The sequence below is a fragment of the Aquarana catesbeiana genome, linkage group LG07, assembly GCF_042186555.1.
Source record: "Aquarana catesbeiana isolate 2022-GZ linkage group LG07, ASM4218655v1, whole genome shotgun sequence".
In the NCBI taxonomy this organism is placed as follows: domain Eukaryota; kingdom Metazoa; phylum Chordata; class Amphibia; order Anura; family Ranidae; genus Aquarana; species Aquarana catesbeiana.
In genome coordinates this window covers 89,150,487-89,165,773 of record NC_133330.1, presented here as the reverse complement: position 1 = coordinate 89,165,773, position 15,287 = coordinate 89,150,487, and the positions used below count along the sequence as shown (strand labels likewise).

The window sequence follows — 15,287 nt, the reverse complement described above, 5'->3', positions numbered from 1 at the left end:
CCCTGACATCCAGATTGCCCCCCCGTGACATCCATACTATACAGCCCCCCTCTGTGACATCCAGGCTATACGGCCCCAAAGTTGGTCAAGCGGAGCCTCATGGTTACACTAGAGATTGAGGTGCGGCGTCGCCCATCCCCCGCCCCTTTCCATAACAGGTCACAGAGACTGGCAGCAGGGCGGAGCGGGCGGCGCCGCAGCTCAATCTCTATTGTAGCCATCTGGCCAGCCTACTTCTACGGTCTTCTTGAAAATGGCGGCCGGCGGAGACATCGTCTCCGCCGGCCGCGGACCTCTAGTGGCCGGCGGCGCGAACCTCAGCGGCGAAAATCAGGAAAAAACTAATTTCCTGGGACATCTACTGGGAAACGATTAAATCGGGAAAAGGGTCTAAAGCAAGTATGCAGGTGTCCGGGGCTTAGAAATCCTCTCAGCTGAATATCGGGGGACTTTTTAACGTTTTCAAGCATACTAATTGGTCAGCGCCGTCACATGGGCGGCACCTACCAATCAACAGCCGAATAGCCTGTCCTTTCAGCTATGAAGATGCCGTGTGGATGGAGAGAGGATTTCTAAGTCCCGAGCTACTGGCGCGGATATACCGGGGCTTAGAACCGGAGATTGCGGTGGTACAGGTTAGTGGGGGGGGGGGCGAAGAGGGGAACCTGTGTAAGTTCACCTCATAGATTTTTCTGTAAAGGTGAACTTACACTTTAAGTGATTGTAAATCACCTTGTAAAACAACTCATTCCGTTTAAAATAGAAATGAAAGGCAAAACATTTGTGTATAGATATTAAAAACATTATTAACTGCTTCACGCCCGCACTATAGCCAAAAGATGGTTACAGCGCGAGCCTAAATTGCCAGGAGGACATCCATGTACGTCCTCCCGTGCATGCGCTGCCTGCGCGTCCGTGATCAGCAAGTCCAAGAGACTTGGCTGATTACATTTCAGAGTAAGGGGTCGATTCTGGCTCTTTACCACGTGATCAGCTGTCAGCCAATGACAGCTGATCACATGATGTAAACAGAAGCCTGTAATCAACTTTTTTTTTCTCACGCTGACAACATAAGGAGAAAAAAAAATAACCAGTTTGTGTAAACGGGATATCGGCCCATACACAGAGAGCCACTGCTACTAACTAGTGCCCACCAGTTTCACCTACCAGTGCCCATCAGTGCCACCTACCAGTGCATATCAGTACTGCTAAGCAGTGCCCACCAGTGCCACTTATCAGTGCCCATTAGTGCCACCTATCAGTGCTGCCTATCAGTGTCACCTACCAGTGCCTATCAGTGCCTGTCTATCAGTGCCGCCTCATCAGTGCCTCCTGATCAGTGCTGCCTCATTAGTGCCCATCGGTGCCACCTCTCAGTGCCCTTTAATGCCGCCTATCAGTGTACTTCAGTACCCATCAGTGCCACCTATCAGTGCCACCTCATTAGTGCCAATCAGTGCCACCTATTAGTGCCTATCAGTGCCCTTAAGTGCCTCCTATCAGTGCCCATCAGTGCCGCCTCACCAGTGCCTCTTGATCAGTGCCACTTCATTAGTGCCAATCAGTGCCGCCTACTTAGTGCCTATCAGTTCAGCCTATCCATGCCCATCAGTGCAGCCTATCCGTGCCCATCAGTGCAGCCTCATCAGCATACATCAATGAAGGAGAAACCTTTTATAACAAACTATGAAAACTGTTTTTTTTTTTTTTTCTGTCTTCTTTTGTTTGTTTAGCAAAAAATAAAAACTCAGTGGTGAATAAATACCACCAAAAGAAAACTCTATTTGTGTTTAAAAAATTTCACATGGGTACAGTGTTGCATGACCACGCAATTGTCATTCAAAGCGTGACAGCGCCAAAAGCTGAAAATTGGCCTGGGCAGGAAGAGGGTTTAAGTGCCCAGTAAGCAAGTGGTTAATACCTTTTTTTCTCTTTTTTATAAGTGATCACATTTCCTCTGTTCTCAGCTGCATAAGAACTGGGGGAGGAGAAGCAACATGACACTGATCTTCCCAGTGGAAGGCTGACCAGGGGAGGCGTGTAAGGACAAGTCTCATTGGAGGAGAGCAGGCTGAGTTCCCAGCATAGATAGGGAACTGACCACACTGTGCTCTCCTGCTTAGTGTAGTCAGTCTTTTATAGTAAAGCAGAGGGACTGGCAAGAAGACCAGGGATTTCACACAAAGGAAGCAACACAAAGAGAATAGGATACCTTTTCATACAAATACATGGTACAGCAGACACATATAAGGAATATGAAATAAACACCGTTTTTTTTTTTAAGTATATCTTGAAATGTCTATTCCATTAACTCTTAACTTTCTCCAGATCTCCAAGTTCCTTTTTTTTTGCTGCTGTGATCTGACTTCCTGGTAAAGGGTGTAAAGGGTGGCTTTGTTCATTTCCATGGTCCTGCTTTATGTAGGAACGTAGCCTCCCTCTTTTGCTCGCTCCTGAGATAGACTAGGGACTATGGATTATGGGATTTGTAGTGCATATGACGGCAACTAATGAGCTCTCCTTGTTCCAAACAAACAGAAACGTAGAGGAAAAGGAGGGGTTCGGGAGCTCATGGAGGACGTTACACGGAGGCAGATAAACACAGTAAGAAACAATTACATGAAAAATAGGTTACAGGCTCATTAAGTATTGGATGTGTATGGATTATTTTTGGAGAATACAGATATTGTTTAGTGTCTCTTCAAACGATTGTAGAAGTGCATTGAGAATCCAGCAATATTTCAGTTTAACTCTGTCATTCCCACCCAGATCCCTGTTGTTCTGAACTTCGGGCTCATTACTCCTTTATCCTGCAATGGCGGGGAGGGGTCATTGTGATCCAAGAGAATTTGATGGCGTTTGTGATGGAAATTACAGGCATACAATGAATTGCCCGAACGTATGTGAAAAATCCCATTATATCAAAAGACATTTGTGTGCAGCAGTCCATTCTCTGCAAGAGGCTCTATTCACTGCAACTCGCTTTAGCAATTAGGTCTGAAAGGGATGGATATGTGAACAATTTGTGTCCTTAGTAAACTCCCATCTTTAAATCAGTGTGAGTTCGTTCACAGGCAATACTCAATTATTCCTTCTCATTAGGAATGGGCACAGTAAATCACAATTACTGAATACAAACTCTTGAGCAAATTAGACTGTATGAGTTCCAAAGAGTCATTGGGAAAGGATACTATTTTTCATGCTGATTTAGATATACAGTAAAACCTTGGATTGCGAGCATAATTTGTTCCCGAAACATGCTTGTAATCCAAATCACTTGTATATCAAAGCGAATTCCCCCATAAGAAATAATGGAAACTCAAATGATTAGTTCCACAACCGTTTATTTATAAGTCCTTCAGTTTATAGTCCATATAAAAATTTTTATAGCAATATGACTAGGTTGTGTAACCATAAAATGTCCATCCACAAATGGAAGCCTCCACAAGGGGATTTGAAGCAAAATCCAGCAGGAGCTACAGAGTATAAAAGAGAAGAGAGGCGCCTCTAAGCCTCGGTTCACACCAGAGGCGGCACGACTTTCAGGTCGCCTCACCGAGGTGACCTGCACACGACTGCCCGGGCGACTTGCAAAACGACTTCTGTATAGAAGTCTATGCAAGTCGACCCAAGTCGCCCCCAAAGTCGTACAGGAACCTTTTTCTAAGTCGGAGCGAACGGTTCCATTGTACTGAACGGGACGCTACTTGTCAGGCGACCTAGGTCGCCTGAAAAGTCGTCCTAGTGTGAACCGAGCCTGAGTGTAGCAATATGTTGCTAAATGTTGTCCCTTCATTAAATGTAACCATATTGCGACACTTATTGCCCTGTACACACGGTCGGACATTGATTGGACATTCTGACAACAAAATCCATGGATTTTTTCCGACGGATGTTGGCTCAAACTTGTCTTGCATACACACGGTCTCACAAAGCTGTCGGAAAATCCAATCGTTCTGAACGCGGTGACGTAAAACACGTACATCGGGACTATAAACGGGGCAGTAGCCGATAGCTTTCGTCTCTTAATTTATTCTGAGCATGCGTGGCACTTTGTGCGTCGGATTTGTCTACACAAGATCAGAATTTAAAGGATCGGATTTTGTTGTCGGAAAATTTTATAGCCTGCTCTCAAACTTTGTGTGTCGGAAATTCCGATGGAAAAAGTCCGATGGAGCCCACACACGGTCGGAATTTCCGACAACAAGCTCCGTTCGCACATATTCCGTCGGAAAGTCGGAGCGTGTGTACAGGGCATTAGAGCAGGGGCAGATCCAGGGGGGGGCAATGGGGCAATTGCCCCCTCAGAGAATGCGGGTGACAGACAGTGCAGGCGGCTCCGCAGGTGACAGTGTGGGCGGTTTCCGCCGCTTGTGACAGTGAGGGTGGCTCCGCCGCGAGTGACGGTGTGGGCTCCGCCATGGGTTACAGTGCGGGCGGCTCTGCCATGGGTGACAGTGCGGGCAGCTAGGTCGGTGAGTGGGCGGGTGAGAGAGGGGGGGTAGCTGGGCGGCTCCGTGTGTGACTGTGAGTGGGCTGCTGGACCATCAGGGAGCCGGCAGGCAGGGGAGCAGAGAGATGACATCATCTCTCACCACCCTGCGCCCGCCCTGCATACCTGCAGTTCCGCCCTCACTGTGAAGGCAGCTGTGGGCAGCAGAGAGATTACATCATCTCTCTGCTGCCTGACTCTGGGACATAGCAAGAGACCACCTTTAGCAGGAAAGTGACACGGCAGGTGACAATCCGCATCTGGTGACAGGCGACATGGCAAGTGACAATCTGCAACGTGTGGCAAGTGACAATCCGCAATGTGTGGCAAGTGACATGGCAAGTGACAATCCACAATGTGTGGCAGGTGACGTGGCAAGTGACAATCCGCAACGTGTGGCAGGTGACGTGGCAAGTGACAATCCACAACGTGTAGCAGCTGACGTGGCAAGTGACAATCCACAATGTGTGGCAGGTGACGTGGCAAGTGACAATCCACAACGTGTGGCAGGTGACGTGGCAAGTGACAATCTACAACGTGTGGCAGGTGACGTGGCAAGTGACAATTCACAATGTGTGGCAGGTGATGTGGCAAGTGACAATCCACATTTGGTGGCAGGTGACGTGGCAAGTGACAATTCGCAGCATGTGGCAGGTGACGTGGCAAGTGACAATCTGCAACGTGTAGCAGGTGACGTGACAATTTGCAGCGTGTGGCAGGTGACGTGGCAAGTGACAATCCTCATCTGGTGACAGGTGACGTGACAAGTGACAATTTACAACGTGTGGCAGGTGACGTGGCAAGTGACAATCCGCAACGTGTAGCAGGTGACGTGGCAAGTGACAATCCGCATTTGGTGGCAGGCGACGTGGAAAGTGACACACTCAGGGCTCCCACTGATTCTGTATTATGGTGAGTTGAACTATTTCATTTTATATTACAATGTAAGAATAGAAATAATGCGCTTCAATCATCCTGACACCATAATAACCATGGTGCCGTGATGATTGAAGCGCCAACACCAGCCGTTTCCCCGATAAATTGCCGGCAAAAAAAGGTATTTTCTGGCAGTGCCCCTCCCGAGACAAGACTCTGGATCCGCCTCTGCATTAGAGGTACCTCTCTCTTTTCTTTTATACTCAGTTGTGACATGACGCTACTTGTATATCAAGCCATCGCTTGTATATCAAGTCAAAATTTTGCTTGTCTTGCAAAACGCTCTCAAACCAAGGTTTTACTTTATACTATTATATTTAACAGGGCTCAAAATTTCAAAGCTTGAGCTACTAGCCAGGCCTTAAGAGTTACTCACCACCAGTTGCCCCACCCAATCCCTACCATGCCCCACCCCTAATCCCGCCCCTAAACACACCCTCATAAATGATCTCATGAAATGACACTTAAATGTTTTATGCAGAATTAAATTACAAAAATAAATATTAACAACTTTATCAGTGCCCATCAGTGCATTCTCACCAGTGCTCATCAATGCGGCGTAACCAGTGCCCATCAATGCAGCATGACCTGTGCCCATCAATGCAGCCTGGCCTGTGCCCATCAATGCAGCCTGGCCTGTGCCCATCAGTGCAGCCTGACCTGTGCCCATCAGTGCAGCCTGACCTGTGCCCATCAGTGCAGCCTGGCCTGTGCCCATCAGTGCAGCCTGGCCTGTGCCCATCAGTGCAGCCTGGCCTGTGCCCATCAGTGCAGCCTGGCCTGTGCCCATCAGTGCAGCCTGACCTGTCCCCATCAATGCAGCGTGACCTGTCCCCATCAATGCAGCCTCACCTGTCCCCATCAATGCAGCATGACCAGTGCCCATCAATGCAGCGTGACCAGTGCCCATCAATGCAGAATGACCTGTGCCCATCAATGCAGCCTCACCTGTGCAGAGGAAGAGAAAAACCGGCCGGATCATCAGAGAGCGGGGATTGCCCGCTTTAACAGCTTTCATTTAAATCGCCTGGTGTTACTGGAGCTCACGTCACACGAACACCGGGCAATCCCTGCTTTCTGATGATCCGGCCGGCTCACCTCTTCCCCTCCTCTCTTACCCTGGCTGGGAGAACGGCTCCCATTCAACCCTGCCTGCCCCCCCCCCCTCCTCCGAGGCAGCCCCACACTCGCCAGCAATAATTTTCCACTCACAAAATGCGAGTAGGCGAGTGGAAAATTTGAGGGCTGACATATATAATATGTATGATTATATGCCATATAATTTTATTAAAGCAGAACTAAACTTTTTCAAATTAATCCTCGTGCTGCTAGCATTAGTACATAGATAGGAAGCTATATTATATTTAATTGTTTTAAACGTTTTACATTTCCTCAGTTGCTTCCTGGCTTCTTGCCTTGGCCATAATGATATCATACATCCCAGGAGTCTTTACGGGCGTTTTTTTCTTTTATCTGGAGGAGAAGGAGGGGCCTTCTCAGAAAAGCACACCCTCCTGCCTGCATGCCTGAGCTAAAGCGCAAATGGATTCCAGGCAGTAAATGTTACATGAATCATTTGCCCTTACTCAAGATGGCCATGGATAGAAATGCTAGGAGGTGTTTTTCAATAGGTTTTCTCAAGAAAATAAAGAATGGAGACATGGATGGATGAGTGAGTTGGCTTTAAATATTAAAAATGAATTAAAAACCTTTTTGGCAATACTTCTCATGTGAGTTACAGGAGTGCACTTACTTGTGCTCTCCTGTGACCCAGAATCAGCTGACAGTGGGCTAAAGTTCGCTGTCGACTGACATCACAGAACTGGCCCAGACTCTGGAAGGATCCTGACAATAATGTTGGAATCCACCCAGATGCCTTACATGCAGCTAACAAAGTGAGGTGGATTGAGCGCACTCTGGGTGAGGATGCAGCTGATAAACCAACACATAAATGATTTAAATAAAGTCCATTTGGCAATGTCCATAAAAGCAATAAAAACTAGTAGGAAGGAAGGCTGCCTGCTTGCAGATAGAAGTTGATCTGAAACTAAGTGAGGGAAAGAAAGCGGCACTTTCTAAGTGTAGTATATTAAAAATGTAATGGATTCAATGTAAAAAAATAGCGAATACACTCAAAAACAGGTGAGAGAGACAGGCATGTATAATGGGTGTCATCCACACTTATCTAGAGGATGCGGGGCTGGGACCGGTGTGTACCGAGAAGCTGTCCTCGGTAGCGAACGCAGTGGTGGAGTCCAATGCCTTCAGTATCCAGGGGGAGGGATCCGTGAACACCGGAACGTCCTGCTGCGATGTCGTCACTTCCGGATTAAAGTTCAGCGGGAGGGTGCGCGCGTTTGAAACATGCATGCTTCGAACGCGAATGCCTCACCCTCAACATAAGGAGGTGGGTGCTTTGGGGCAGCCCCAAAGCACCTTGCCCCCATGTTGATGGGGACAAGGGCCTCTTTCCAACAACCCTGGCCGGTGGTTGTCGGGATCTGTGGGCGGGGGCCTATTGGAATATAGAAGCCCCCTTTAACAAGGGGGCCCCCAGATCCTGCCCCCCCTGTGTTAATGGGTAGGGGGTACCCCTATCTAATCACCAAAAAAGCAGTGAAATGCAAAAAAAAACATGTGCCGGTTTTTGATCAGTCCTTTATTTTTAAAAAAAAGCTCTGTCTTCTCCCTGAGCAGTCTTTCCCGCCGCCGTCTCTCCCGGTGCCGTCTTCTCCCCGAGCCGTCTTCTCCTGCCGCTGTCTCTCCCGAAGCTGTCTTCTCCCGCTTTGCTGTCTTCTTCCTCACCACTGGTTACCCACTGAAAACAAAAAAGACACTCTTCTCCTGATGTTGTCTTCCTCCGTTGTGATGTCCCCCGCTGTCTGATATCGATTATGTAGCCATGGGCCGTAACCATACGATGACATCACCCGGAAAGCCCGCCTCCTTGTGACGTCACAAGGCTACATAAGGGTTATCAGACAGCGGGGGACATCACAACGGAGAAAGACAGCATCGGGAAAAGAGCGTCTTTTTTGTTTTAAGTTGGTACCCTGCAGCGAGGAAGAAGACAGTTCGGAAAGAAGACGGCACCGGCTAGGGGAGAAGACAGAGCTATTTTTTTTAGTAAAGGACTTGTCAAAAACCGACTCTTGTTTTTTTTTTTTTTCATTTCACTTCTTTTTTGGTGATACCCCTTATTAAAGGGGGCTTCTGAATTCCGATAAGCCCCCGCCTGCAGACCCCGACAAGCACGGGCCAGGGTTGTCGAGAAGAGGCCCTTGTCCCCATCTATATGGGGGCAAGGTGCTTTGGCGTGGGGGAGTGCAGAGCCCCCCGCCCCAAAGCACTCACCACCCCATGTTGAAGGCATGCGGTCTGGTATGGTTCAGGAGGGGGGAGCTCTCGCTTGTCCCCTCCCTTTCCTGACCTACCGGGCTGCATGCTCAGATAAGGGTCTGGTATGGATTCTGGGGGGATGTTATGCCATTTTTTTAAATTTTGGCGTGGGGGTGTCCCCTCCAAATCCATACCAGACCGAAGGGCCTGGTATGGACAGGGGGGGACCCCACGTCATTTTTTTTGTGAAATTGTTTAGTCGACAATGTTTTATTTTAAATGTGAAAAAAGGGGAAGGATAGATATGGCGCTGCTCTTATTAAGAGGTCATTTGCAACCTTTAGATACTTGAGGGGTGTGTGTACCACGGGTGCATATAATGCAAAATGTGAAAAAAAGTGCAGAAAATAGTAAACGTAAAGGATATCCTACTGTGTAAACTTCCTGATCACTTATTTATAATGCATACTGTTAGAAGCTAAGTGCATTCAAACAAAAATAAAATGAAAAATAAAAATGAAAAAACAAATAGAAAAGCGCTATTTTTTCCTGTGTGAAATCCACAATCCTGTGCAAAATCTGCAATTCAAAGTAACATTTGTGTGCCAAAAAATACAACATATATGACTGGTATATAGTATTGCTGTGAAACTGGGCTCAGAAACATGCATATACCATCCTTAATCCCTGGTGTATAAAAAAAAGTCCACTAAAGTGACAATGTGCTCTTTCAAATTGTTCTCTGCTTCTTAGAAAACATTGCCCCATAAGAAACACACTCACCGCTATTATTCACCCCACAAGGAGGTATTTCACTTTCACAGTATGAGCCACTGTGCAGCCTGTGGAGTAGGAAAACTTCCTGTCCTGTATCCTCCAAGTGCCTCCTTTTTTGGCACAGAAATGTTACTTTGAATTGCAGATTTTGCACAGGATTGTGGATTTCACACAGGAAAAGTTAGCGCTTTTCTATTTGTTGTTTCATTTTTATTTTTCTTCTTTTTTTTTTTATTTTTTATTTAATTTTGTTTGAATGCACATAGCTTCTAACAGTATGCATTATAAATAAGCGATCAGGAAGTTTACACAGTAGGATATACTTTACATTTCCTATTTTCGCAACTTTTTTTCACTTTTTGCATTATTTGAACCCGTTGTACACACACCCCTCAAGTATCTAGAGGCTGCAAATTACCTCTTAATTAGGCCCCTTTCACATGAGGCGGACTCCGTTTCTACGGAGCCCGCCTCGGTCCGCCGGCTCAGCGGGAGATCTGTCCGTTGATCTCCGCTGAGCCGGCGGATGACAGGTCCCTCTCTGCTCACTGAGCGAGGAGGGGCTTGTCAGGCGCCGCTGCCGCCTATGGAGGGATCGGACGAAAACGGACAGCGTGTCCGTTTTCGTCAGATCTCACCCGATCCGATCCGCCAGCGACGGATCTGGACGTAGAGCCATCCGTCTGCTTTTAGCGGATCGGACGGGGTCGGATGTCAGTGGACATGTCTCCGCTGACATCCGACGCTCCATAGGCTAACATGGATCGCCCGTTCAGGTCCGCCGTCAAAACTGACAGGCGGACCTGAACGGTCCGATCGTGTGAAAGGGGCCTAAGAGCAGTGCCATATCTATCCTTCCCCTTTTTACACATTTTTCTAGATTTACCTTAGGGTAAATTTATTGATAGAGGCTGCAGCTCTTCACGTATTTTACATTTAATTTTCATTTGTACCATAAGCGCGGGAGTCGAATCTTTCACAATGTTTTATCTTACATTCAGCTGTCAGCGGGGAAACCTGCTGACAGCTGATGACTTATCCATTGCTAAGGATGCAGTGGTCGTAGCAACCACCTTCATACAGTGAAAGTAAAAAAAAATAATCACAAAATTGCAGCAAAATCGTGGTGAAATTGCGGTAAAAACGATTTGGATGCGGGTCTATTGCGCTTTGGATGCAATTCCATTGCGCTTTGGATGTGGGTCCTCTTCTCCTCCTCCCCTCCTGACTTTAGTCAGGAGGAGAGGCGACCCCGCCCACTGCATCTGTCGGGCCGAGAGTGGAGATAGGCGGCAGGTCAATGAGCGCAGATCAGCACTCTGTAAACAAGGTATATACAGCATTTTTTTAATAAAGCACAGTCACAGGGGGCATCTACAGTAAAAAAAAAACAGAGATTGTGTTACAAATAAACAGTAATTTGAGCAGCAGGAAGGGAGGGGGCGGCGCGGACATGGAGCTAACAGGCAGAGAGGGGAGGGGGGAGAGGATGAAGGAGAGGACACAGGAGACATAGAACAGGTTGCGGCTGACAGAGGCACGTTTGCTGACACCGGTGTCAGGGCTCAACAGCCCTGATATATCGTGGTCAGCGTACATGTGGGTGGGAAGAAAAAGGCAGGATCTGCCATGTAATACAGGTGATACAGGGGCCAAATTACACAACACAAGCGCTGTGCTGTATAACATGCTTTATAGGAACAGGATCTTTATTTTTATTTTTTGGGATTAACAAACACTTTATTACCGCACAGCCAACAGCCTGGTATAATATGAAACTGACAAGGGGGAAGGAGAATGTTCAGCGATGTAGTGGTATACAAAATGTGAACTGTACATATAATTTATTCGGTAAACAGGGTTACTGGTTAAGTGCATCGTCTGGTTAGAGTTGGTGAAAAGGAATTAAGTGTATTCACAATGCATGAAAGAACTGGGGGATGAAGTATACCATCTTAAAGAGGAGTTCCACCCAGGGGGTCCATTAAAAAAAAAAAAAAAAAATTAAAAGTCAGCAGCTACAAATACTGCAGCTGCTGACTTTTAATTGGACACTTACCTGTCCCTGGGTCCAGCAATGCGGGGGATCGAAGCCCTGCTCCCCACCCCTCCGCTCGTTGGCGCCGGCATTTCAACTGTGGGCGCCGGGCTGTGGCTTCACAGCCTGGCACCCACTGCGCATGCGCAAGCGGCTCCGCGCGCCGTGATTGGCCACTCAATCACCTGGGACCTGTAATGGGTCCCAGATGATTGACAGGAGGGAGGGAGCAGAGCGGAGCCCTTCCTGTGCCGAGGGGGAAGTGATGTCACCAGCCCAGGCAAAGGAAGAGGCAGACTACGAGGGACCACCTAGCAACAGGCATTTAGAGGTAAGTAAAAAAAAAAATATCCAAATGTTTTTTTGGTTTTTTTTTAGAATTTTTCAGGTATTTTTGTTTTTTTGGGTGGAACCCCACTTTAAGTTAACCCTTGAGGTCATGGAACTAAAAGTGAAGTACAGACAACTTTAAGGCTATGTGTAGACATGTGCACTATTGAAAAATGTGGGGGGTTTTTTCGTTTCATTCGGTTTTTTTTTTTCGTTATGATCAAAATGTGTAAATTCGAAAATATGTAAATTCGTTAATTCAAACATTCGTAAATTCGAAAATCGCTCGTTTAGATACGGCATTCTTTATTTCGAATAATTCGTAACTTTGGATAAATTCGTATTCGTTATGTTCTCTAACAGCCAAATTTGAAAGGAAATTCCAATACTTATAATTTAATAGTTGGTAATAGTTAAGTTTTATAACTGAAACAAACAACTGAAAACAACTAGAACTGAAAACAACAACTACTGAAACAACTACTGAAAACAACAACTACAACTGAAACAACAACAACTGAAAACAGCTACAACAACTGAAAACAATTACTTAAGCAACAACTACTGAAACAACAACAGAAACGACAACAACTGAAACAACAACTGAAAACAACTACAACTGAAAATAACAACAACAACAACTGAAAACAACTACAACTGAAAACAACAATTACAACTGAAAACAATTACTGAAACAACAACTACTAAAACAACAACAGAAACAACAACAACTGAAACAGCAACTACAACCGAAACAACAACTACTGAATTTACAAATATTCTTTTTTTTGGCCAATTTTTTTAGACAGGATCTAATTAACCTACCAGCATGTCTTTTGGAGTGTGGGAGGAGACTGGAGTACCCGGAGGAAACCCACGCAAGCACAGGGAGAGCATGCAAACTCCAGGCAGATAGTGTCATGGTCGGGATTTGAACCAGCGACCCTATTGCTGCTAGGTGAAAGTGCTAACCACTACACCACTGTGCTGCCCAATTTTTACGAATATTCTAACTTACGAATTTTTGAATATTCTAAATTACAATTTTTCAAATATTCTAATTTACAAATATTCTGAAAAATTTGTTAATTTGTTAGTTTGTCAGAATTCATTAAACTCATTTGGAACTAAACAAATTGCACATATCTAGTTATGAAGTGACAAGTGACCAGAAGAAGGAGCAGCCAGTTCAGGATATGGAGCGGTGGTGGCTGGTAACGGAGTTTCCTAGGTGGGGGCGGCCTAGCACATGTTGCTCCCCACTGGGCGGCAGATTTTGGTGTGTTTGCATTATTGAGCATCACAACCTGAGAAACAACAATGAAAATCTGAAAGAGGAGAGCACACAATGATATAGGCAACAGTCTGCAGTCCTACCCAGAGATCGATCTGGATGCAAAAAGTCATGAAAACTTCATACAACTCAGATAAAGGTTATAGTATATGTCATCTTTTGTAGCTTTAGCTCCGTAGTAAAATATCTCGGACTCTCTTAGGAGTTCACTGAAAGATTTTACCCGATGCCTGCAGATGCCATTTAAAACGTAACCTATACCTTTGCTGTAGATTTATTACAGTACATATAAACCAAATCCTACCTTTCTTTGCTCGACTATGGCAAATTAAATAGGAAATTGATTTGGGGCATCATCCCCTGACATATTAGATATAACTTAAAAAGAACACAGAACCACCCAGCTATTCTCTGCTGTTGCTAGGCAACTGGCCATTATTTGGTGATGCTTAATAAACTAGAAACTGTAGAGAGCTTCTAAAATACTTCATATATTTACAGTGTTTTTTCTTTTATTTTTTTTCCTAATGCCGTTTTGTTTTTCCCCTCTTTGTAAAGCCTGTAACATAGAGATTTTCAATGTTCAACAAATTCAGAGAAAAAAATGTGAATACATTTTAAAAAGAAGTAACTTTTTCATCTCATAAATGTGTAAAATAATGATGGATTTCCTGTTGAGTGCAGTAGAGATTCAGGCATATTAATGATTAATGAATGTTGGAAAATGCCTATTAAAAAATCAAAAATGTAAAATCATAGTGGTCAATTTATTATAATAAATTGATGAGTGAAGCTTGAATTTACATGTAGGAATGTAAGCTTTCATCCTGACTATTCCTAATGACTTTGTTGACTATCCCTAAGAAATGCGGGGCCACTATTGATGATCTTCTGAAAACATTAATACCTGGTCATTTCTGAGCTTAATGCGGTAGCAAACTGCTGCAGAATTAAATGAAAAAAAAAAAACACCTGTAAGGCAATGGCATTATGTGCTAGTATACTAGCATACTAGCACATTATGAAATACTTACCTTAGAACAAAGCCCTTCCAGTAGCGTGCTGTCACCACTGAAAAGGCTGTCATCTTCCCCTGGTCTTTCTTCCGGGTTCACAGGCTCCGGCGCTGTGAGTGGCCTGAGCCACAATTACGTCACTTCCAAGCATGCGTGTGGGAGCCCTCAGTTCCAGCAAGAAGCTCTGAAGGTCTTAATGAGGAACCTCAGTCCCCTGAAATTGTTGCCCCCGATCCTCTTCTCCAATGCCGCCTTCTTTGAGTGTCTCACGCAAGTGCAGATGTGCTGAAAGGTTCTGACAGGTCCTCAGGACTTGGTAGACGCCCGTGCTGTGGCACAAATCTACGCATACACAGGTTTCTTATGCCAGCATAAACAACAGTATCTGTGGTCTTAGTAATTTCAGTGTCTGCATGTGAAACCTCTGCACATGTGCATACATGCCAAACGTCTCTGCCAAGTCCTAAAAACTTGTGGCACATCTCTGCATGGGTTGAATCCCTAAGATGACTGAAATGGACATCCCAGGAGGGGGCCTAGGTGAGCAGTTCTGTGGCGCAGCACCAAAAAGACTATAAACTTTTTTTTAAAAAACGTTTTAAAGTTTGTATCTCATTGCGGGAAAGGGTGGGGGCAGAAGAAAGCAAGTTGTTTTATTGACTGTTCCACTTTAAGAAAAAACACAGAAACCTAAACAAGACCTTCAGATCCTGAATTAGTAAATGTTCAGTCATTTGCGCCTATTTTACAGTTTGATTTGTAAGCTTTTCAACTGCAGTTTCTCTTTCAAATAGCAAAGTGCTGAGTTGTGTGGTTTCCCAATAGAGAGAGAAGAAGGGGAAAATGAATTTCTTTTGAAAGAACCCCTTTAGAAGAAACTAGCCAAGTATGAGAAAAACAGCAGATAGAACAGCACCATTGATTTCAAGAGACAAGAAAGGAGCCAGTCAATTGTGTTAAACAGAGAAAATCTATCAAGGAAGAAAAGAGAGGGACATTTTGCGTCAGACCAAAGTCAGGTTTTTAAGTGTCCACTAATGCTGTGTACACACGACCGGACTTTTT

The 15,287-nt window shown here is 45.3% G+C and overlaps 1 protein-coding gene and 1 pseudogene across 9 annotated transcripts in view; one reads left to right on the top strand and one right to left on the bottom strand.

The window, feature by feature from the left end:
- CHL1 (cell adhesion molecule L1 like) overlaps positions 1-15,287 on the top strand; it is a 290,056-nt gene that overhangs the window by 31,546 nt on the left and 243,223 nt on the right. For 3 of the 9 annotated variants that reach the window (XM_073592462.1, XM_073592457.1, XM_073592459.1), the window contains exon 2: positions 2,539-2,604. The exons of the other annotated variants lie outside the window; for them this stretch is intronic. The gene's annotated coding sequence lies outside the window, so the exon portion shown is untranslated. The remainder of the gene's footprint in view (positions 1-2,538; positions 2,605-15,287) is intronic. 9 annotated transcript variants of the gene reach the window in all.
- Positions 1-15,287, bottom strand: part of LOC141103159 (uncharacterized) — an 84,625-nt pseudogene that overhangs the window by 58,908 nt on the left and 10,430 nt on the right.